Source organism: Pleurodeles waltl, chromosome 4_2, assembly GCF_031143425.1.
Source record: "Pleurodeles waltl isolate 20211129_DDA chromosome 4_2, aPleWal1.hap1.20221129, whole genome shotgun sequence".
NCBI lineage: Eukaryota > Metazoa > Chordata > Amphibia > Caudata > Salamandridae > Pleurodeles > Pleurodeles waltl.
Window position 1 is genome coordinate 426,639,646 of NC_090443.1, and position 24,471 is coordinate 426,664,116.

The following is a 24,471-nucleotide window of genomic DNA, read 5'->3' on the forward strand; positions in this document are numbered from 1 at the left end:
GTGTGCCCACTACCACTGCCCCCATGTCCCTGTTGTTGTTGGGGTGGTGGGTTAACCTGGGTGCCCTGTAGTGGTGGACACACCGCTGATTGACGTGTCCTGGGGACTGAGGTATGGGCCCGCTGGGTGGGTGCTGTGCTGGTGTTCCCAGAGGGGGGAAGGTCTGCTGTGGCCTGTGGCCTGTGGCTGTCTGAGGGGAGCCGACTGTCCTGAGGTCCCCGATGGGCCGGGCTGGTCATCTAGATCCAGGTCGACAGAGGTGCTGTCATCACTGTGGGCCTCTTCTGGGGGTGGAGTGGACATTTGTGGACCCTCCTGCGCGGTGACGTGGCGTTCTGGTCCTGCAGGGGTATAAATGGATGGTTATTGCATCTGTGTGTGCCATAGCGTGCAATGGGTGGGTGCCCGTGTACCCTAGTGCTGGCATTCCTGTGTGGGGGCTTTTGTGATGGTGGTTTGTGGGGGGGGGGATGTTGATGTGCAGTGGGCATGCTTTGGTGATGGGTGTCCACGCTTTGTGGTCGCATGCAGGGCTTGGGATGGGTGGGTTGTGATGGTGGGACATTTGCAAGGAGTAGGTGTGATGGGGGTGAGGGTGAGAGTGGGGGTATGAGTTGGCATGCTGGTGGGGTGGGGGGGATGAAGTAGTGAAGATGAGACTTACAAGAGTCCATTCCTCCAGATACTCCTGCGAGGTCTTCAGGATGCAGGATCGCCAAGACCTGCTCCTCCCATGTTGTAAATTCTGGGGGAGGAGGTGGGGGTCCGCCGCCAGTCTGCTGCACCGCGATGTTGTGCCTGGATACCATTGAACGCACCTTCCCCTGTAGGTCGTTCCACCGCTTCCTGATGTCGTCCCTATTTCTTGGGTGCTGTCCCACTGCATTTACCCTGTCGACTATTCTGCTCCATAGCTCCATCTTCCTGGCAATGGAGGTGTGCTGCACCTGTGTTCCGAAGAGCTGTGGCTCTACCCGTGCGATTTCCTCCACCATGGCCCTGAGTTCATCCTCAGAAAACCTGGGGTGTCTTTGCGGTGCCATGGGGTGGTGTGGGTGATGTGTGGGGTGGATTGTGTGGTGCTAAGTGTGGTGATGTGTATTGGTGTGTTGTGTGAAGTGCGTGGTAATATTGCTGGGTGAAAGTAAAATGCTCGTCTGGGTGCTCGGATCTCTATTTCTCTGTGCGTGGTCCCGATTCTGGAGGAGTGGGGGTTTATGGGTGATGTGGGTGTGTGTTTTATATTGTCTTGGGTGTGTGGGAGTGGTGTTTGTATGTGTATCAGGTGTGTGTATTTTGATTTGTCCAATGTGGTTGTATTTTGTAAGTGTGTGTGTATTTTGAGCGCGGCGGTGTGTACCGCCAATAGAATACCGCGTTTGAAAGACCGCCGCGTGGATTCGTGTGTCGTGATAGTGTGGGCGTATTTCTGTTGGCGTGACGGTGGAGGTTTGGTCATCGACAGTTTCTCGCTGCCCTTTGGTGTGGCGGACTTTTGTGGATGTCTGTATTTTGGCGGTTTGCCTGTTGTGGGTCAGAATGACCGTGGCGGTTTACCGCGGCGGTATGTTGGCGGTCTTCTGACAGCGGTAAGCTGATATTACCGCCAAGGTTGGAATGACCACCTTAGTGTCTTGCTTTCTTTCTCTCTCTCTCTCTCTCTCTCTCTCTATATATATATATATATATATATATATATATATATATATATATATATATATATAATTTTTTTTTCCTTTCATGTGTTGTTTTCCGGGAGCCACAATTGGCCCCCCAGGGAAACAACACATATATATAAAAGTGATTATATCTATCTATATATATATATATATATATATATATATATATATATATATATATATATATATATATATATATGCAACACAAATTGGTCAAAAGACTGTTGCACAGCGCACTCCACTGCCGGTGCTCGGTGACAGAGGAGACCAACCTCGAAAATATTTTGTGAACAAGAATCTCACTGCACTCCACGAGGTTCAAATTGACATGTTTTATTGCAAGTATAAAAAATGAAAGAAAAGAGGGACTCATTTACGGGGATCAAGACTCCTTGAGAGTCTAAACGCATAGGTGGCTGTTGCTTGCAATAAAACATTTCAATTTGAACCTCGTGGAGTGCGGTGAGATTCTTGATCACAAAATATATATATATATGCATGTGTGTATGTCTTTTCTCTAGTGGCAGTTGCCATAAAGTAGCGAGGATGGTTTATTGTCCTGCTGCAAAGGATATACATTTATATGTATTTAGCTGAGTGGATTAGTAAAGGCAAGCGTTACCTGCGCTTTAAAACAAATGTTATGCGAGGGGGACTATGGAGATATGAGCGACACGTTTGCTGGGTGGTACTGAGGGAATTAGAAGAGGAGGTAATGGGGGGCAGAGCACCAAAAATGACTGTCGCACTGGGTGCCACCAGCGCTGAAGGCTGTGATGATGGGTATGTGGTAAGGTGAAGTAATACATTCTTTTTTGTTTTTTTCAGTGTTTTCAGAGAATCTGCCAAATTGGAGAAGAAGCGAAGGTAAGGTGACGACATTTCCTATTGTACACATCAAACATACCCACGAGCAATTTTGTGATTATCTGTCTTCTACGTAGGCTAGTAAATTAGAGGGACAGTTTAGCCAGTAGCAGAGATGGCGTCTCATTGGATGACTGCTGATCAAGCCCTAACTCGGGTTATGGAGCACAGTTCTGATGTAGGCTCAGAGACTGAGACAGCAGATACTGAGACAGCATCTGTGGGAGAGGACAATGGGGCAGAATCTGAAGTGAATTTTCAGTCGGCGGTGTCCCATCCGACGACACCTCTTCCAGAGAGTCTGAAGGAGACAATTACGACAGCCGTGCTGTCCTTTCGCACTCAGAGAGCAGGTGCTTGCGGCCGCAAGCACAGAGAGAGTGCTCTCTTGTCAGCCCCCCTGTTTAGTTCAGCCCCAAATTCCACCTTTAACTGGTGACGCTGGATGTAAAGTTGATACAGCTAACTTTTTGCCAGTCGACTACAATCATCTATTTTTGGATGTTGACTTCCTTCAGAAAATTGTGCAGCAAACAAATTTGCGTGCAGACCAATTTCTGAGGGAGCGTGGAGGCACTCTAGGGGCCCGTTCTAGGGCACGCCAATGGACTCCCACCTCGCTGGCAGAGTTGAAGATATTTTTGGGCCTTACGCTCAAAATGGGGTTAGTGCAGAAACCCACCTTGCAGTCCTACTGGATGACTCGTACGGTTTGGGTAACTCCCATCTTCGCACCATATATGAGCAGAAATCGTTTTTTGCTACTGCAGAACATGCTGCATTTCAGTGACAGTTCTGCTGCATTGTCCCGGGACCATCCAGACCATGACAGGTTGTTCAAAATTCAGCCTGTCGTGGAACATTTGTCTGCCAGGTTTCGAGAGATCTATACTCCTGGAAAGAAAATAGCAGTCGATGATTCCTTGATCCTGTACAAAGGACGGCTGCTTTTTAGACAGTACTTTGCGAGCAAAAGAGCTTGCTATGGCATAAGGCTGTACATGTTGTGTGAGAGCTCTTCTGGCTATGTGTACAGCTTGAGAGTGTATACCCTAAACCCTGTAGGTTGCCCTCCCGCGTTAGGGGTCACAGGTAAGATTGTATGGGAACTTGTCCAGCCACTTCTTTACAAAGGTTATAACCTTTATGTGGACAATTTCTATACAGGAGTAGAGCTGTTCAGTAAGCTCTACAAAAGGATTCCTGCAGGAGCTTGTTTGCAAGAAGCTCTAGAAATCAGAGAGTACTGCATTGCGTTCTAACGAACTGCTCGCAGTCAAGTTCTTGGATAGGCGTGATGTATACGTTCTCACTACAATTCATGAAGAGAGCACTTCCCCCATCACGGTTTGGGGTCAGATGGCCGAAGTCCACAAGCCCATCTGTATACTTGATTACAATAAGTACATGGGTGGAGTGAACAAGAACGACCAGGTTCTTCAACCATACAATGCGTGTCGTAAAACTCGCACTTGGTACAAGAAACTGTTTACCCACCTGATTCAGATGGCAACATATAATGCGTATGTTGTTTACCGTCAGACAACCACAGGAAGACTCATGACTTTCCTTGACTTCCAGTTGTCTGTAATTGAAAGCCTCACTGCTGTTACAGAAGCAGCAGCAGCCTCCACCTCATATGTTCTGGAGGATGTGGCAAGGCTGCAGGACACTTTGCTGATCGCATTCCTAAAACATCCAAAAAGGATCGTCCATGTCGTCGCTGTAAAGTGTGCTCGAAGCATGGAAAGTGGCAGGAGAGTCGGTATTACTGTCCCCAGTGTCCATCACAACCAGGCCTCTGTATCCCTATTTGCTTTACGTTGTGTCATACTAAAGCAAAGTTCTGGGAAATCGACTGAGGTTGAGCTGCCGTTGGGTAATCCTTTCAGTGGCAGTGCATGGATACCGAACGTCCATGGGCCACTGCTTCGTTAGGCAAGGAGCCACAGAATTTTACTTCATCTACTTCATCATGGACTTCCTTGTGGACTGCTTGAGAGCTAAATCCACCGTCAGAACATGGTCGGTGTTCTGTTCAATTAACATGCATTATATTCCCCATACTGCATATACTAGTGGACAGAACATATGCCACATTGTCACAGAGTACCCTGTCTTCACCAGCATGTCTACCTTACTTTCAACTGTAGATATGCTCTCTCAGTTCGAGGAATCACTTTGTACGGCATACTTGGAAACCCCCAACTTGCATCCACAAACTAGTATAGGTTCACTTGGCAATTATACAGGATTAGTCAGGACTCTGATGAGAACAGAGACATGAATGGGTAAGGAAAACTTATGGTAGGTGTGCCTTCACAGGGATATTGCACAGGTAGAAGGCAGATAGTAAAGGTAGTACAGATGTACATCACCTACACCTATGGATTCAAACCCATTGGTGCCATCCCAGCACTGAAAGAGAATATCTTGTATAGGTCAGTGTTTGACCTGCTTTTCATGTTCATCCTCCATCAGAACTTAGTAGATGTTCAGTTTGCTGTATAAGTGCATTACAGCCACATCACTGCACATAATGTTGGCTGGGACATATGCTACGTTCTCATGGACTCCCCTGTGTGCCAAACACTACCCTTTTTCATAGCCTATGACCTTCCCTTTAGGGAACATCATGAGAAATCCCCAGCATGTCTCTCTTAGTTTCAAAGGTAGATATGCTCACTCAGTTCGAGGAATCGCTTTGTACGGCATACTCGGACACCCCCAACTTGCATCCACAAACTGGAAGGAGTTGGATTTAGCACAGAGAGTGCGTTAAAGGCGCATGAAAAACATGTCTTCCTGAGCCTCAGGTGGCTGTCACAGGAGTCATTAGTAAAGGTTCGTTACGAATGCATTTGGTAATGTTAAGGAAGAAGGAGGCAGTTACTTGACAGGTGGTAAAATGTAGTCAAACTTATTCCGTTCTGTGGCGTGTGAATGTGATGGGCCCTTGTCTGGCATCGGTAAGTTAATGTGAGTGCAGTGATTGGTTGGATTGAGCCCGTGGCCGGCGGTATGAAAGGGTTGTTTTTTGTGCGTGAATGGCATGTGAATGGACCATAAAGAGGTTGGTGCCTGGACGTGGCTTTATGGCCCACCTTCAGAAGGCTTGGTTTCAATATTCAGATACTTTGATAAGTATTCATGCTTTGAAACCATAATTTCTGGAGGTGCTAAAACCAACCAGTGTGAGTGGTGGGTTAACTTTAATAAACTAGTACCAGGGGAGTCCAAGGGTGCAGGACTTGCGTGGCTCTCACCAGTTTTCCTTCACCCAGAATCCCCTTGAAATCACAAAATGTGCTTAAAAAACACATTTGCCTTGCATTCCAATGAGCAGAAGTCCAGGGATCTGCAGGGAGCCACAAGTTCCACTAAGTCTCCAGCGAAAAAATTACCTACCACAAAACAGCCTCGTTTTTTAAGACAGTCACCTAAGTATTTGGTCCTGAGTTCGGCAGACATATAGGGAAACATACCAAACGCAGACATTTCTGAAAACTAGACACCCAAGGGAGCCCACGTAAATGTGGCGTGTTTGGATTTAACAAAGTTTTCTTACCCAGAATACCCTGCAAAAGTGAAACATTGATTAAAAACACTATTTTTCCTTTCTTATTTATCACAGAAACTACAGGAATGTGCAGGGATCCTCAAAATTCCTACCACCCAGTGTTTCCTCACTTGACCTGATAAAAACACAACCCCGCTTGTGTGCCTGCGCCTAGTGCCTACTTCAGGAATGGATCACTCCAGGGTTAACAGTAGCCCTCATGCAAGGACTACCATTGACCCTTGTGTGATCCATTCCTGTTGCGGGCACTAGGCCTACCCACACAAGTGAGGTACCATTTTTATCGGGACACTTGGGGGAACGCTGGGTGGAATTTGTGGCTCCTCTCAGATTCCAGAACTCTCTGTCACCGAAATGTGAGGAAAGAGTGTTTTTTAGCCAAATTTTGAGGTTTGCAAAGGATTCTGGGTAACGGAACCTGGTGAGAGCCCCACAAGTCACCCCATCTTGGATTCCCCTAGGTCTCTAGTTTTAAAAAATGCACAGGTTTGGTAGGTTTCCCTAGGTGGCGGCTGAGCTAGAGGCCAAAACCCACAGGTAGGCACTTTGCAAAAAACACCTCTGTTTTCTTTGGGAAAATGTGATGTGTCCACGTTGTGTTTTGGGGCATTTCCTGTCGCAGGCGCTAGGCCTACCCACACAAGTGAGGTACCATTTTTATTCGGGAGACTTGGGGGAACACAGAATAGCAAAACAAGTGTTAATGCCCCTTGTCTTTCTCTACATTTTTTCCTTCCAAATATAAGAGAGTGTGTAAAAAAAGACGTCTATTTGAGAAATGCCCTGTAATGCACATGCTAGTATGGGCACCCCGGAATTCAGAGATGTGCAAATAACCACTGCTCCTCAACACCTTGTCTTATGCCCATTTTGGAAATACAAAGGTTTTCTTGATACCTATTTTTCACTCTTTATATTTCAGCAAATGAATTGCTGTATACCCGGTATTGAATGAAAACCCACTGCAGGGTGCAGCTCATTTATTGGCTCTGGGTACCTAGGGTTCTTGATGAACCTACAAGCCCTATATACCCCAGCAACAAAAGAGTCCAGCAGACATAACGGTATATTGCTTTCAAAAATCTGACATCGCAGGAAAAAGTTACAGAGTAAAACAAAGAAAAATGGCTGTTGCTTTCAGCTCAATTTCAATACTTTTTTTATTTCAGCTGTTATTTTCTGTAGGAAAACCTTGTAGGATCTACACAAATGAACCTTTGCTGAATTCAGAATTTTGTTTATTTTTCTAAAATATTTAGCTTTCCGGGATCCAGCATTGGTTTCACACCCATTTCTGTCACTAACTGGAAGGAGGCTGAAAGCACAAAAAATAGTAAAAATGGGGTATGTCTCAGAAAAATGCCAAATTGTGTTGAAAAATGTGTTTTTCTGAGTCAAGTCTGCCTTTTCCTGAAAGCTGTGAAGCTGGTGATTTTAGCACCGCAAACCCTTTGTTGATGCCATTTTCAGGGGCAAAACCACAAGCCTTCTTGGGCAGCCCTTTTTTCCAATTTTTTTGAAGAAAAAAAAAATGTTTGCTCTATTTTGGCTAATTTCTTCGCCTCCTCCAGGGGAAACCACAAACTCTGGGTACCTTTAGAATTCTATGTCAGGACCGGAGGCTCAGATTATGCTTCTCTTTCTATGCTTTAATAAAACACAGCAGCCAATCAGTGAAGATGTTATTGAAACAAAACATATCCCAGAGTTCAAATGATACACAACAACCATAGATAACACAACGTCTATATAAGCTACAGAGGCAATGGAACTTCCTCTGAAATAACGCTGTAAATCATGGATGTCGTGAGGGAGAAAGGTGTGCAGCACCCGCGCTGTCTCGTCTTCTGCTGCGCCGTTGTAATTTTGAAAATGGGCGCCAGAACAAAACGAGCGGGAGCGTGACTGCCAGAGTACGCGCGTGCACGTGCAAAGCCCAAGACTAACGAATGCTGAATCAGCCTCTACCAATGGAGGGAAAACCCCGACCCTGCTCCCACTCCACTGAAACACAGCGTGAGGAACAACACAAGCGCGAAATATAAACTTGGCAATAACAGTATAGAGAAAATAAACGGAGCAATGTACTTAACTGCCTGCGGAAGCAGCAAAGAAAGAGGAAGTTCCATTGCCTCTGTAGCTTATATAGACGTTGTGTTAACTATGGTTGTTGTGTATCCTTTGAACTCTGGGATATGTTTTGTTTCAATCACATCTTCGCTGATTGGCTGCTGTGTTTTATTAAAGCATAGAAAGAGAAGCATAATCCTCGCCTCCGTGTGCTTAAAAGAATTGAAAATTATTAATGTGTAAGCTTGAAAAAATTGTACCCCTAGGATGTTGGGAAAAAAGGACGCAAATTTGACATGGATAGCTTAGGTGGACAAAAAGTTATGAAGGCCTAAGCGCGAACTACCCCAAATAGCCAAAAAATGGCTCAGCACTGGGGGGGGGGCAGCAGCTAAGAGGTTAATTTCCTTTGTGTACATGCTTAAGGGGCGTGTGTCGAAAGATTCCCGTTTCCTTCCAGTTCGCTCACTATCAGAGCTTTTGTTAGAACGCCGCGAACCCAGCTTTCATTCTCACGCCAGACATGGTCCCCTGTCCTTCGTTTGTTTCCACTGCATGACCCTCCCTCTCGCCTCATCCCTATGGCTGCAACATTCCATAGTCCGTTCTCTCTTTCGCTCTTCAGAATCGCCTCCTCCAGCTGGGGGCGTGGTCGCGCGGTGACGCAGTAGCGCGTGACGTCGCCGGGAAAGCGAGCCGCCGTGTTATGTGCTTTGGAGGGGGCCGCCGCGCGCCGAAACATCAAACCAGCCCCCCACCCTTAATGTCTGTGACCCCCCTTGGATCTGGATAGAAAGGAGACTCTTCCAACGTACACAAGGGTACCCTCTACTGACGGATTACACGGGAGGGGGCCTTCCGGGAGCTTTGGTTTCACTTCAGAGGACGGAGGAGGAGGCCTGGGAGCGGCGACGGAGCCTGGAGCGGCGCAGCTCCCCGCTGAAAGGTAAAGTGTGCCCTCGCTACCGAGACGAAGACTCCGTCTCCCCCGCGAACACCGCTGTGTTCGTCCGCCAGAGGCCCATGGTTAGGGCTAGTGCCCCCGTCTCAGACAGTTAAGGGGAGTGAGAAGGATCCTGGAGGGATCGGTGCGAGATAACCCTGTTAAGTTGGGGACAGGAGTAGGAGAACGGCAGGAGGTCAGCCCTGCTCCCCACTTGCCCTTAGGCAACCAGCGCGGTCTGCATTGCGCAATCTCTCTCCGCCCCGGTCACCCCGCCTGGCCCTCCCCTTGGGCTCTGTGTGGAAGGGAAGCAGTCTTCGGCTTTGACCGGGGAGGCATTGCGCCGTTGTATTTCTTCGATCCGTGGGGCCGACTCCGACCAGCATCTCTTCACTGCGGTGCTACCCGGGTCAGTGACAGTTCTGCTCGCGGGCTGCTGACAGCTCCCCTACACCCGCCTGGAGCAGCCTGGCCGGATGCGCAGCACCGGCAGCATCCTCCGCGTTAGGGCGGGGCCTGCGTCGCATTCTGCCGGGAGGGGTCCCCGAGACGCATCCCCCCCTTTCCCGAGCACCGCTAGGCAGGGCTCGGGCCCATACACCCACCGCCATTTTGTAGAGAAGAGGCGGGGCCGGGAGGGGTCACCGGTCATAGTTGCCTCGTTTCCACATTGTGGCCAGCGGCGACTGTCCTGGGTCTTGAGATTTGTAGCCAGCCCCATGTATGGTTCTCGCTTAATGAATCTCTAACCGCTTGCTAAATCCTGTGTGTTTTGGGTACTTTATTGTACGTGAAGGCTGCAATTTTCCCGTAGGAACATTTATGCTGTTTATGGTCCGCGTGTTATTGCCTATTAGAATGTGCTGTACATGTAGCATTTTCGTGGTTGCCTCTTTTGCTTTTACATTCTTGTGTGCTTTGAATGCTGCCATGCGCTGCCAATGTGTTTGTTGTATGTTCTATGTACTTGCATCCTTTGTGCTGACTGAGCCTGCTTATGTGTTTTATGCCAATGTGGGCTCCGTAAGCAGTCATGTATACAGACGTCTTTGTGAGGCGTTAATTGCAGGCTTGATCCGAATCGGGCAAACGTTTTACAGCGTTTATATCCTGTTGGGCTCCTTGGTGTTACCAGGAGAGTTTATGTCAAACCATAAGGCGTCTACGACGTTAGAGCAGCCCCGAAAGGGAGCTTGTACCGTTTGCAGTGGTTAGGATGCCTACAGTATTGTATTGCTCTTGGGATGCCCTGGGTCAAGTTGGGCTGCTTCGGGAACCCATTAATTTTGATATAACCTGTGTATTCGGTGGAGTCGTAACGATCTTAATACAGTTCCATTATCTCTACGAATTGTGGTTTTGTGAGGGCTAACTATATTCATGAAAGTTGTCATTGTACAACCATGCCTTTTCTCTGCTGTGGGGTAGAACCCACATCTCTCTCTATGTACTATTCCAGCCTAAATCATTTATACTAGTTACTTGTAAGTCCACGCTTTATTGCAGAGTGATAGAAATCTGAATATCTGGCTCCAATCGTTCATAGCATTTGTATTCATACGACTTACCTGCTTTCTTCACCGACAGCCTTAATAGCCTTCTTCCGTGGCCTTTTTAAATTGTGGACTGTCATCCGAGGTGCTAATTGATGGTTTCTGTTTGAAAGCAGAATATATACTCTTGTTTTGGGTTTGCACACAACATTTGCATGTTTTTCTTTTTTTAATTGGCTTGATTTGGCTATATACATTTGTTGTTACTGCCCATAGCTCAGCTAATTGTATTGGGTGTTAGGCTGCAGCCAGTCTCCCTCCTCGTAGCACTGTTGGTGGTTTGCGCCAACTGCTAAACTCAGACTGGTAACTCTGGGTCGTGTTTTCAATCACAAATCCGACGTTAATACCTGATCCGTATTTGGGGTAGCAGTTCTTTGGACCCTGGCTAGAAGGAAGCAGGAGTGGAAATGAGTCAGGCGGAGGAGCGAATAAAGAAACATGATCGGGTGGCCGGGAATGACGGGGGACCCGGCCTGAAATCAGGGCGCATTGTTTCAGGAATACTCTAGCAGTATAGGGCGCTGTCGCCGCCTCACCTTTCTACAAAGTCAACTCTGTAAGCCATAATGGTATCAATTTGCCTCTATTTCGTTATATCTTGATTCTGTGGCCGTAAGATTCCAGTGAAACCTTTAGAGGTGGTTCCTTGTCAAATCAGGGATCTCAAAAATATGTTTTACTAAAAGCCTGTGGAAGGTACATTTTGGAACCTTGTGAGCATTGTTTTGACATTATGGACCGTGTAGTGGAAGATGCGCCTTGTTGGTGATCGAAACAGTGCTTTCCTTGCAGTGACTTATTTGTACAAATTACCGAGCCCGTAGTTAGCTTCTTTGCGGGGGTTCGGTGTTGGAGATACTCATTGGGCACGGTGTTGCACATGGTATGAAGAGCTGGCCGAGGTATGACTCAAAAGCTTACTCAATGTGCTTGCTCTGGCGTCTTATACGTTTAATTAGCAAGCATTTCTCTTACCCAAATAGCAGTTTTTTTTTACGTATAACACTATGAATGCGAAATTTAAAAATGAACGTAGTTGTGCAGTATTTTATTTGCTTGTATTTCAGTAATTTTGTTGGCTCATATTCTTGAATTGTTTAAAATACTATGTCGCGTTTGCATACTCTAACCCCTTTATGCTTTAGTGTTTTAGGAAAAAATAGCTTAGTGCTAAGCAAGTTATGGACTTCCGCTTGTGTGGGGGCATGGAGTGAACTGATGCTTTTGCCCTCTAAACTGGTGTTTTTGTATGTTTAATTGTACACGGATATACACATAAAAGGACTGAAAGTACGCTAGTGCTCCTTTCTGCTATGCAGTACTGTCCTTCGCTCTTTAAGGCTGTGTTTCTGGTGGCTTTTCTTGTGGGTGATGCAACTGGATAGTAACATTCGATGTGCCAATATTACTGCTTTAGGAAAGTATCTACGCTTCACGGTATTTTATCAGTGTTTTGGTGCTTAAGCAACACTCCAGACTTCTGAGCAAAACAATTTCTTATTGAGATATTGCCAGGCAGAGAGATTTTGGAGGTGCTTGATATTCGCAGAAATGTAATTTTTTGTAGAAGCTGCATTATCGTCAATCAATTTTTTTTTGCCTAAAAACAAATATATTTTTCGGTCTCAAAAGCACATATTGCCAAAGTAGTTGCTGCAACTGAAAGGAACTACTTTGTGGTTGGATGTGTTCCTTGTGAAAGGACAATATGCTGTTGCGCACAGTGAAGATAGCCAGTTGCAGAAGTGATCTTACAAATTGCCTCACACTGTATTCTGCAGTTGACGTAAGAAAAATGTCAATTACATGTTAAGACCAATGAATGAAGAGAGCTGGTTGAAAACCCCTATAAGTATGCATGTTATTTACACTGTTTTAGTAAAATCAAAAGGTCTTTGCTAATGCCAGATGTAAGCAAGCAGTGACACAGCCAGTAGGCCTCACTTTTGGGCCATACTGGCTTTGGCAGCTCCTTTTTGGCGATACAGTCAGTGCTTTTTTTATTTTTTGCCATGGTTTTGAAAAACATAATTGCTTGGCATCTGCTTGGCCCCCCACCAATATGAAAACAATTGGCTGAAAGCAAATTTAGATGTCTGTTGCATTGCATAGTTTGCCCTGCCACTTAATGTAACTACTCTGTGTGCCAACATGCTCCTTTTAAAGGAGCAGAATCCCACCACTCTCACTGAGGTTAGCCAATGGTGGAGGTGGTCTGACTCACTCCTCCATGCTGTAATGGGTAGAAAAAGTACACAACTGACCAGTGGATGAAGAGGGCTGACGAAAAGGCTCTACATATAAGTAATTACATACCTACTTTTCATAAAATCAAAAGGTCTTGACTGATGGCAGACTTAAAAAGCACGTGAAGCATGTGCACTTCCTCTTCCCTTCTTGACCATCATCCTGATGTATGTACATCGAGAAGTGATTCACTGATGGTCGATATTGGTTTATTTGACACATACAGAAAAATAGAGGAACTTCATTTCAAATTTAATTAATCATTTATTATTATAAAATATAAAGAGACTGGAAAGATCAATTGACTGTGTATTTAGATGCAATATGTGCTCTAGTCCCTGACTTTAGTACAGTACGTGCACCGTGCTGCAGTGCTGTCTCATCAAAGGATGTCTGTAGGGGAAATGTATATATCCTCACTCTTGCCCATCATTCTGATTATTATCTAAGTGACTTATTGACTCTATTTTCTCACAGGCAGGTGAGTTTTCAGAGAGAACCTGCCTGTGTGTCTGAATTGTTAGTTGCATGTATTTTAAAAGTAACAAAGGATGTAAAGTAAACGCATTTATTTATATATATATATATATATATATATATATATATATATATATATATATATATATATATATATATATACATAAAATACAGACCCAGAACAAAAGCTATGGTTTATGCCTTTCATTAAAAAACTAAGTATTGCAAATGCATCATGCTGATAAAATGTGCACGTTTGCCATACGTTTTTAGTATTTTTCCCAAATTAAGAAGTCATTAAACTGTATTTTCTTGTAAAATGCTAAGTACTGTTGCAATAAAATGCAATAAAATACGTTGAATGCGCTGTTTGGCTCCATTGTTTAAAAAGATCCAGGGAGAAACTGATGCCCTCTTGGAATGGTGTAACTTGCTACCTTTGCTTGCTCACACAGTGAAATTTAGGGCAGCTGTTCAAACCCACCGTTTAGAAGTTTCACCATCTGCCGCTGCATAGATTTGTTAATTTAAAGTATTATTTCTCTTACATCATGGAATTCATTTGGGGTGAAAAGGCCTATGGTGTTACTAGGAAAGTTGGGGATACACCTGCTCCAGTTAACATTCTTTTTAGCCGCCACCTCTTGATGAGCTCTTGCTACATAATTCCCTCTGCACAGCAAGCGGACAGCACCACATCAGCCAATTTAGAGTAGTCTACACTCAACATCAACGAGGCCACCAACAGAGGCGGATGCTTTTCAAGACAACTACATCAACTCTCTGTCAGACACACCTCTTCCTCAATACACAGAAAAGTACAGTGACATAAATGTCAGTGAAAAAATAAGGAAGATCAGACCGCACATACACAGCACCAAGCCTGTTTCATTTCTCAAGCCCACCCCTTCCAGTAGAATCTCACAATGCTTAGCCTTCAAAGCCCTATCTCTGCGATCTCACTGAAATACTCCACTCCCTAAATGCCACTAATTATGAAGATAATGTCTTACCCTCACCCTTCATCAAGACTTTCTTATGACTACTTACTATTGTAATGTCTCCATTATTCAGAGCATCTTCCTAGGATCTCTCAAGACAGGGCAGAGACCCCCTTTGAAGAAACCTACGCTAGACCCTGATGACATCGCTAACCACTGTCCCATCACTCACCTACCATTACTCTGCAATGCAATTGAAAGTTTTGTATATGTTCATTCCCAAGAACACATCAATGCTAGTAATCTTATGCAAGCCTCACTACTGCACAGAGACTGCTATCATACACATCGTAGAAAGGTGTCTGTTAACCTTAGATTAAGTATAGACCTGTCTCCCGATATTACTGGACCTCTTTGCTGCCTTTGGCACAGTCAACCATCCTACACTTATAAGCAGCCTGTAGACTCGAAGGAGATTCACTGGCTCTGTCTTTCACTGGCTTTTCTAGTACTTTTCCAACCAGTATTAGTCTTCTCTCATGGGCATCACCTATTCACAAGATTCCAACCACCTGCACCGTCCCCCCCCCATGGTTCTAAGTGTCTGTTGTCATCTTCATCCTCTACATGGAGCCACTTTGTGCTCTTCTCACCGATAACCGCATCAAGATTCACAAATAGCAGGCGATACACACCTTTACTTGAAAGTCTAATTTGTTTTAGACATCTGATGCCTCAAACACAGCATTCACAACTCGCAGACTGGGGTGTCCAGTGACTACCAAAAGCTAATTCCAACAGAGACTGAATTCTTGTTATTGCCAACAAATAATAAATAGTACAACCTGGCTCAGTTATATGAATTTTGACTGTTTCTAACTACAGCTTTCACTGAATGCCAGGTCACTTGAATACACCCTGAACACCAGCCTTAACTACAAGAAACGCATTTCCAAAAACTGAGACAACCTGGCACCTCTTCTTGTGTCTAAAAAAAAGTGAAACAATTTCTTCCAGAAAGTGACTTTGAAACTGCTGTACAAACCCTCGTGCTCTCACAACTAGTTGGTAGTAGTCCCCTCCCCACCCCCAACATACTAGACCCTACACTGGCACCCCTTAAGTGCTTCCTTTGCACTGCAGCATGTCTCGTCCAGAGCATGAAGAAATATGGATCGCGTTGCCGCCCATCCCACACATCCAGCACCCATGCTGATGGCGCTCCTTTGTCTCTCCTTGCTGACCTGCACCATCTTCAAAACCGGAGGTGTCACTTACAAAGCCATCATGACTAGTGTTCCCGCTTATCTTGGACACAAGCTCACACACTCTGGTAGTTCTCTGTACATTCGCAGCCTTGCATGATCAGACTGCAGACTAAATAGTGTTTAAAAAAAAAAAAAAAGAGCCTACATACTTTTTCCATCTAGTCAGTCAGGATCTGGAACAGCCCAGGTTCGATCAGGACTGCCCCTAATGCTGCTCGAATTCAGGAATATATTGAAGATTAACCTTTTTAAAAGAAACTACATTAACTGTCCACTATCCAGCTACCTCTCCTATTACTCTTTGGCTAGTCCTGTGCTATAAAAAAATAACATATACATAGATAGATCTTGGCTTGAATTGTTGCGCCTTGCAGCAGTCTTGGCGTCTCAGAAATTAATTTGTTCTAGTTGTATTGTAGAGTATGACAATAGCCTACCTGTCCCCAACAGTATATAGAGGTAAAGGTACAACACCATGAAAGGCACATTGTTGTAAATTTCGATCTCTTTACTGATTTCTGAGCAAAGAAACAAAAAGAAAAACAGTCATGATACAGCAGTACACATCACATTTTGTTAGAAGCAGATATAGAACATCAGTCTATTGTATAAAGATAGATAAATTGAAAAACAGCTCATAAAACAAACCATAAAATTCTATGTAAAATATGGGAATAAAAAGGCTGCAGTCAGTAAGATGTCTACCAATAGGCTGCTATTACTAGATGTCCTGATCTGTGGATCTAAGAAGCCTTGGATGAGTGAGATAAAATCACGCATTAACAGGATCCCAAATAGGGACCAGATAAAGTTGAAAGCCTGGTCCCAAATTGGGACACAGTCCTGCAGTAGAAAAGTAGGTGTGGTTGAGCACCGGTGACTTTATTGCAGTTTTCACACATAGGGACGCCTCTAAGAGATCTATTATGGGGATGAGAGGGAGTCCAAAATGTCCAAGTAGGAGTGAATATTTAGTGTGGGACAAAGAGGGGGTAATTTTATGGCAGACCAGCAATTTCCAAATCAGGCCCCAGTGTTCTGAAGATATGGTATCTGATGTGTCCCACTACTTTAGTGAGTTGGAGGTCAATAGTGTACTTACGGGTTGTAGGATGTGGTAGAATTTGGTAGTTTGGCAACCAGATTTGTTGAAGGAGGAGATGATTGAGGGGAGCGAGGGGTCAACATGAGAGCACTTTGCCTTGTATATACTAGTTTTGAATTTTAGGAAATCATAAGCCTCCATCTAGAAAATTATATTGTTGCTTTGCTCTAGAGGAATAGGGGCTTGTGCGCTTAATTGCTTCAAGAAATGGATGCCCTTGGCTGACCAGGAGTGGCAATATATGGACATGCCTTGTATTCTAAATTTAGGGTTATTCCAGAGCAAGATCAGGTTAGATTGGTTAATTAGGGTCCCCAGAAGCTTATCAATTTTCATAAGAACAGTCTGTGTTGTTAAAGATACATGTGGCTGGCAGAGAGGACTTGGTTTTGATGGATAGGAGCATTGTGGGTTGCAGGTCTTCAAGGATTTCATTTTCAGTTGAGAGCCATGTGGGAGTGTAATCTAGACATTAGAAAAACCACAGGGAGCCCCGTCTAGCTAAAAAAAAATGGTTTGATAGTTTCTGAAGTGAGCCAGATTAACTCAGCCTAGATTCGTGGGAGGTCTCCGTTGTTTGATGGAAATTCTGGAGCACTTATTAGCCATGTAAATCTTGTTAGCGACTTGTCTAATTTTGATGAAAGTCTTTGGACAGAGATAAGGGAAGCATACTTATAATTAACTGTTGGGGTCACCATCATTTTGATTTTCTATTCAGCCCCACCAGGTAATACATTTGAAGTTCCACCCATCCAGCAGTTTTCTTTAATGTCAGCTTTTCGTTGTATTGCAGGGTTTCTCTCAGGTCCGATCCATATTCTATGCCTAGATATTTTATGAACGGAGGTTGCCAAACTGAGTTATCTTAAAAGGAACCTAGTACAGAATTTTTTTAACTCTTTAACTTCAGATTTGTACTTGTTAAGTTTATATCCTGCGACTTGTGTATAGTCATCAAGTGTTTGTAATGATGCAGTAGTGGAGTCACGTTCATTCTTGGTCACAATCAGAACATCGTCGGCATAAGGTGCCACCTTTACAGTGGTATTATTGAAGGTGATACCGGAGATCAAATTGTTAATATCGATATTATGAAGTGGCGGTACAAGGGTAAAGATGAATAAGGAAGGGGATAGAGGAGGGCCCTGCCTAGTTCCTCTTTCTAAATTAAAGGGAGGGGGTCAGAAGACCACTGACTCGTACTCTATTGGAAAGGACCACTATAGAGAGCCATGACCATCCTTGTAAAAACCTCACCTAAGTTGAATTTTTAAAATGGGTTTTAAGTAGCAATGTCTGAGAATTCTAGGATCTTTTGGGTGTTTGTATGTGTTACATTCAACATACCTTTGTGTGCAGTGATGACCTTATGGTTGTGTTTATGCTTTATGCTTCAGATGTTATGCCAGCATTTTACCGACCTTATTTGATCCCCATAATTCTAGGCTTTTGTATCTATTAATACAGATCCCAGCTTATTCGCTGAGAATAACAATTCTCAAAGTTTCAGTGTCAAGAGAATCTGAATTTCATTAGGGCTCAGAGACTAACATTATGCATAATTTTTTTTTAATGCCACTCCAGTGCAGCACTTGAAAGTGCATTACATGATAAAACCAGAACAATCCAGAACAACACCATTTCAACATATAAAAGGTCCATGCTTGGACCCATCATCCTCCTTTAAGAATACCGGACTTGACAAACTACTTGGATTCTTCTCTTTGTAAAGGGAAACTTATACTTCAAACTGGAAGTGAAATCGCATGGGAGGTTAGCTTCACTGTGAGTTGTCTGTAAAAAATAAATAAAAAATAATAATAATAATTATGACAGAATAATCAGGGAAAGAAACATAGTCAGAAGATATTTCACCAGCCTTAATATAGCTCATTAAAATGGATAAACAACAAATCTTTGTCAATTTTAATTTCATCTATCAATAATACAGTCATTAATTTTTTTAATGATATACTTGAATTGCCCTCTCAAAATAACTAAAAGGAGGAGAGGGAGGGATAATGTTAACCTCTGTGTCCTTAATGAAGTTCAGATTCTCTTGACATTTAAACTTGAGAGTCGCTACTTCATTACAGGACCGGAGGCTGCCATTATTCATGTTGGTAGTTCTCTAACACAACATTCAACAGGTGCTCAATAGGTTTACAGTAGTGTTTGGTGAAAGTAGCAGTATTCGCCAAATCAGCCACTTTTCATAATATCCTCTAATCTAGTAGGTTACCGTAAGGCTTGACTGGCCATAGCACCCCAAAGGTATGTGCTTGGAATTTTTGTAAATCCACACCGGCCTCTTGCATAATACATTTCACCTATCTTGCAGGAGTGGATGTGGAAACCGCATGAAAGGATTTGACAGCTGAAATTAGCAACTGATTGACACCATCAGGTCTAAACTCAATCAGATGTGAATCGTACTCCCTCATGCATTCAACAACACATAACTTTTTGCATGCAGCAAACCTTGGATAGAAGATGGTATTGGACATTCTTTGTTTTGGTAAGATCAAAGATGACCCCAAATGGATCGTAAATTCTATTACTCACCTTTAAAGCCTTGACATTTGAAATCCTGTGACAAGAAATACAAAGTTTCTAGATAGCTACTAACTGACCAACTTAAAAACAAGGAAAGTTCTAAACTTACAGCCCAAAGAGTCTGATAACTTTGAATGACGGGATGTTCTTCGTAACCTAATGCTCTTGAAGACACAACAAACCAAAACTTTTTCCCTCCACACTCTTAACATTGGCCATATTGTGACCTGCAGAATAGTGGATCTGTAACAGTAATAGTCCTCTAACTGAGGTCCTTATTGAACTGAATCACTAGAAAGTTGACCACTTCAGCTATAGGAGGATCAATGGGATCCAAGTCCCTTTCTAAGCACCAATGAACCCCAGATCTTTCTTGATATCTGTATTGAGTTCCACGAGCCCAACACTTTTTGAGGAGCTCAGCAGCTCTTCCCGAAAGGCCTGACAGCTCACCAGGTCGCCTGACACATCCCAGGCAAGAAGGTTCAAAGTCCACGCCTGTACTAAAGGATGTTCTCTTCCATCTATGTCTTTCAGCTGACCCTCTGTGGCAGGAAGAAAGAAGGAAACGTTGCAAGCAAGTTTCAAAGTCTTTAGAAACCACGCCTGCAAGGTTCAAAACAGTCATCAGTATAAGGGAGAAACACTCGTCTCACTTTATGAAGGACCCTCTGAATCATTGCAAATGGAGGGATTGCGTAAGCTTTCATATGTTCTTAAGTCTGAAGGAATGCTTTCACTGCCAGAGCACCTGGGTCCGGCTTCCAGCTGTAACACCCGTTCAGTTGAAAGGTTAGTCTGCTCACAACTGTCCCCAAATGTATGATATTTCTCTGAAACATACTTCGTTCAGTTTCCAATCTCCATAGCCCTCTAACAAAACTGGAATTCCAGTCTGCAGAAACATTCTCCTTCCCAGGCAGATATTCTGCTCTTAGACGGAACTTATGCTTTAGTCACAATAACCAAAGCGTCTTTGCTAACATAGCTAGAGCCATGGATTTGGTACCTCCTAACCGATCGATATAAGGTACTGCAGAGACATTGTCCAGTTTCAGTAGTACTGCTCTGCTTGTAAATAGCATTTGACCTCAAGAGAGCGTAGAGTCCTACAGTCAGTTCTAAATAATGTATATGATGTAGCCTCTCTAAGTTTGACCATAATCGACCAGTCTCATGAGCATCCAGACGTTGCCCCCAGCCAGCCATACTTGCATCCAGTTCCAGCAAGTCTGGTGAACAACCAAAAATTGCCCAGCCATTCCAAGCATCCAAATTCTTGAGCCACCAATTCAACTCCTCTCTTGCTGCTTGATCTGGAGAAACCTGGTCTCCGTAGCAAAGGCCTCAACAGGGAGCTATCACTTATCAGTTGTAATGCACAGTAGTGCAAAGAGTCTAGTAAGATGGCTTGGATGGAGGATGATGATAATCCCAAACTCTCCAGCAGGGACATGACCAAGTTCAAGTCTTCTAATATCTGTAGATAACTTTGGGACCTTATCAAAATGCTGTGTAGATAATCATTCAGACATCTCTTTCCCTTAGATAGGAAGCTACGAGTCTCAGTACTTTGGTGAAGCACCAAGGAGCTAAAGAATGTCCGAATGGTAGTGCACAAAACTGATAAAGGTGCATCCGGCAAATTAACTCAGGGTAGTGTTGGTTCTCCAATGCCACGGGGATTGTGAAGTATGCGCCCATCAGGTCTGACTTCACCAACCAATCATCTTTCAGTAATAAATCTCTTAAGAGATGGACACCTTCTATCTTGAAGTGCCTGTAGATTAAGAACCCCTTCAGTTCTCATAGGTTAATCACTGTTTTCTAATTCTGGTCCTTCTCTTCTACCAAAATAAGAGCACTTGTGAAAACCCTGTTTTCTAGACCGACTTCTTGAATGCCACCTTTTAAAAGCATAGATTCCACTTCCTTGTCTTCAATTACCTGTTGTTCATTTTTTGAATACCAGCAGCATCCTCGCATTGACTGGTTGAGAGGGAGTCCCCCAAAATTCTATTCTGGAACCTTGAACAGTTTGTAACACCTAGGGATCCTGGGTAATTGATTCCCAGTTTTTGAGAATTTCTTTTAGACATTCCCCACCACTCTTTCTTGGAAAGAGAAAGGAAGACGGTTGATGACACTCACCTTGGAGACTGGGGGCTTGCTCATGACCTCTGCCTCCTCTACCCTGATGGAATCATCCCTTCTATGGGTAGAAATTAGACTGTTCACTGCTTTGGTATCCCCTGCCATAGCCTCCTCTGGTTCTGGAAGTGTAGAAAAACGACCTTTAGTGATATAATCGTCTGACAGAAAGGCCCCTTCTGCTGGCCCTGCCAAAAATTGGGTTAAATACCTTGCACGTTAGTCTGGACTATGTCAAGCGCTGTGAATGTGGCCACATATTTTCCTAGGCTCTTGACCATATTGTCACCGAAAAGCAGACCCTTTGAGTTTTCTGAGCTTTCCTTCTCTGGGATGGGGATTTCCTGACGTGATGCCTGAGACATATTGTTTGGTGTCAAGGGCAACACGTTTTAATGTTTATTTTGTCATTGGAACAAGATTGCCCAACCCCCTGCAGCACAAACCCTTTGGCTGCCAGTTTACAGAGAAAGGATCTGTCTGCATTTGAAGTAATGTGTGTCCATATGTAAATGGAAACACTGTATGCATTAACATATTTATGGTTTAATAATGAAAACTTGTATTTATGGTTCATTAATGAAAAGCCTTCAGTAAAGGGTGAGCGCTGTTAATAAAAGTTTTAAGGTCACACTGCACTACTGAAAGTGGTTTGAGTTAAACTTTTCAAACGTGTGTACATTTTATTTTAACCTGAGGCTAAGTATAGTGCTCCCAGAATGCTCTGATCAGATGCAGATGTTTGCAGAAGCTTGTAAGCAAGAGTGATGATTCTTTGCTTTCAAAATAAAATGTCCAAATAAAAATGCAAGTAGGAAAAAAAAAAGTTTTGCTACTATTAAAATTTATGTGCTATTTCTTTGAGGCATCATTTAGTAAAATATGTTGATGCATGCTACTATTTCCCAAAAATATTCCTAATGGAAAATCAGTGTACCCGTTTTCAACAAGATTATGGGAAACATGAAAATAAACAAGCACTGGTAAAGCCAACCGATCCAACGTTTTTTGTGAGTCTTTTGGTTTTGTCAATGCGTGTCTTGTTTTGACAAATATACACGTGTAGATTTGCTAATGTGAAAATCTATTGAGTGTTTACAAGTTCACTTTCCCTCCAACCACTTTTTCCCAACCCTGGAAGAATTTCAACTTCTGCCATTGTTGGGAGTAAATTTCCAAACCTTCTCATTACGGGAGAAGATTAGAGGAAAACTGGTGAAAATCCTTAAAACGTGCAAGTTAGGTTTGAAGACTCAAAGGCATTCCAAAACTGGAACTATTGCTTACTGCTTCCTCCAGCCCCAGTGTGTAGATCTGCAGAAATGTGGCAAAATAAGGAAATTGGTATAGTAGGGATTGAAATTGCAAGTGTTCAATCCCCACTATAGTAGTAGACCTGCCATAATCGGAGTGGCTATTATCAGAGCGCTTACATAATGAGATTACTGCCATAATGTGTCACTGCACTATATGCCATCAAAGGGACAAGTAGGATTTTTTCACAGGACAAGTAGATTTAAAAAGCAACCTGTCCCATGGACAAGTAGATATTTTATTAAATTCCACACCCCTGCTTCTCCGCCAGGTCTCCAAGTTTAAAATTAATCTTAAGAAGCACTGTCTTGCGCCTTTCGCGATAAGCCCAGCGTGCCCAATAACACCATGGCTCATTGACTCCAACCTCGCAGGAGATCCTTGTATTTTGGAAGACCCTAAATGTAGGCTTCCTCTGACATATCAATTATCATTTGCCAAAGGACTAACAACATTCAGAAGACAGCCCTAGCAGAGCTTAAGGGACCTCTCCTTGTTCTTGTCCCATCTTGAAAAGAAATATGATCAGCTCAGGATCAAGGTTGGGAATAAGGCATACTTTTTCATCAAAAAGCAGGTTACCTGCCTCCTTTTTAAAATGGGTTTTTAATCTACTTCCTGATAAAATTGCCCATATGTTCCATGGGCAACCACTCTGAGCTCCTTGGGTGTCTGATGATGTTTGGTGAAAACATCTCCTCCCCTGGGTTTTTTATTGATATCTTGTGAGGTAGATGGGGATGATGGGTCATCAAAAAGATCATCAGTATACAAGTCTCCTTGGTCCAAATTGAGAACATATCCATCATACAGGTTCTCATCAGGGTCCTGATCCCCAAACTCTAGGTCTAGGGTCCAACTTTGTTTTGTGCTGCAAAGGACACGCAATATTTTTGTGCCACGAGAGACACCTCTCTTTTTTTGAGCTGCAAGGGACACTACTTTTTTGAGGTGCTTGGACCTCCAATCTTTCTAAAGGCGCTCTGACCAGCATTCATAGCAGCGGATAACAGCTGTTTGCTCAAGTGTTCAGTTTTTTTTCTTCTCCCCCGTGGTGGTAAACTCACACTCGTCATCAGATGTGGAGGATCTCACATAATCTAAGCTTTAGACTGCCTCTTTCTGCTCAGAACTTATTGTCTCCCAAACACAAGAACACATTTCATGCTGTATGAACTTTGTAATTAGCTCATCATTAATTTTACCCTCAGGCGTCGCGGGTGGATTAGCTTTTCGCAATCAGACATTTTTTAAAAGATGTAATATATACATTGTAAATTGGGAGTCAGAACGTTTGAGGATTTAAACAAATATAAATTACACAGTATGTTTATAAGAGGCAGAAATCGACAGTGCTCAAAATATGTTTAAGATTTTAAATTAAATGACTACTGCCCAAAATACACAGGATGTATATGCCTAACTGAAAGGTGCTATCTAATCAGCTGTGGGGTGCGAACTGCAACTGTCAGCTGTAATGGTTGCAGCTTGCTCTAGTGCATGTGGATAGAGAAAAAGGGCATTAAGCCCAAACCAAAATGGAGGCTGCTCTCGCAAGAACCGGCAAGATTAGGGGCAAGCGCACACACCCTCAGTCCGGGACACCAGAAGGAATTTAGACTCACTTGGGCAGAGGGAACATCCGCTGTAAAAGACACGTTTGGGCAGGGGAATTGTCCAAGAAACAGACGGCTGTGTAAGATAGCAGATTGCG

The 24,471-nt window shown here is 43.6% G+C and overlaps 1 protein-coding gene across 5 annotated transcripts in view; it reads left to right on the plus strand.

Moving 5' to 3' along the window:
- The first annotated feature begins 8,850 nt into the window (after nt 1-8,850).
- Nucleotides 8,851-24,471, plus strand: part of BRD4 (bromodomain containing 4) — a 1,024,368-nt gene continuing 1,008,747 nt past the window's right edge. For all 5 annotated transcript variants that reach the window (XM_069231688.1, XM_069231690.1, XM_069231691.1 and 2 more), the window contains exon 1: nt 8,851-9,142. The gene's annotated coding sequence lies outside the window, so the exon portion shown is untranslated. The remainder of the gene's footprint in view (nt 9,143-24,471) is intronic.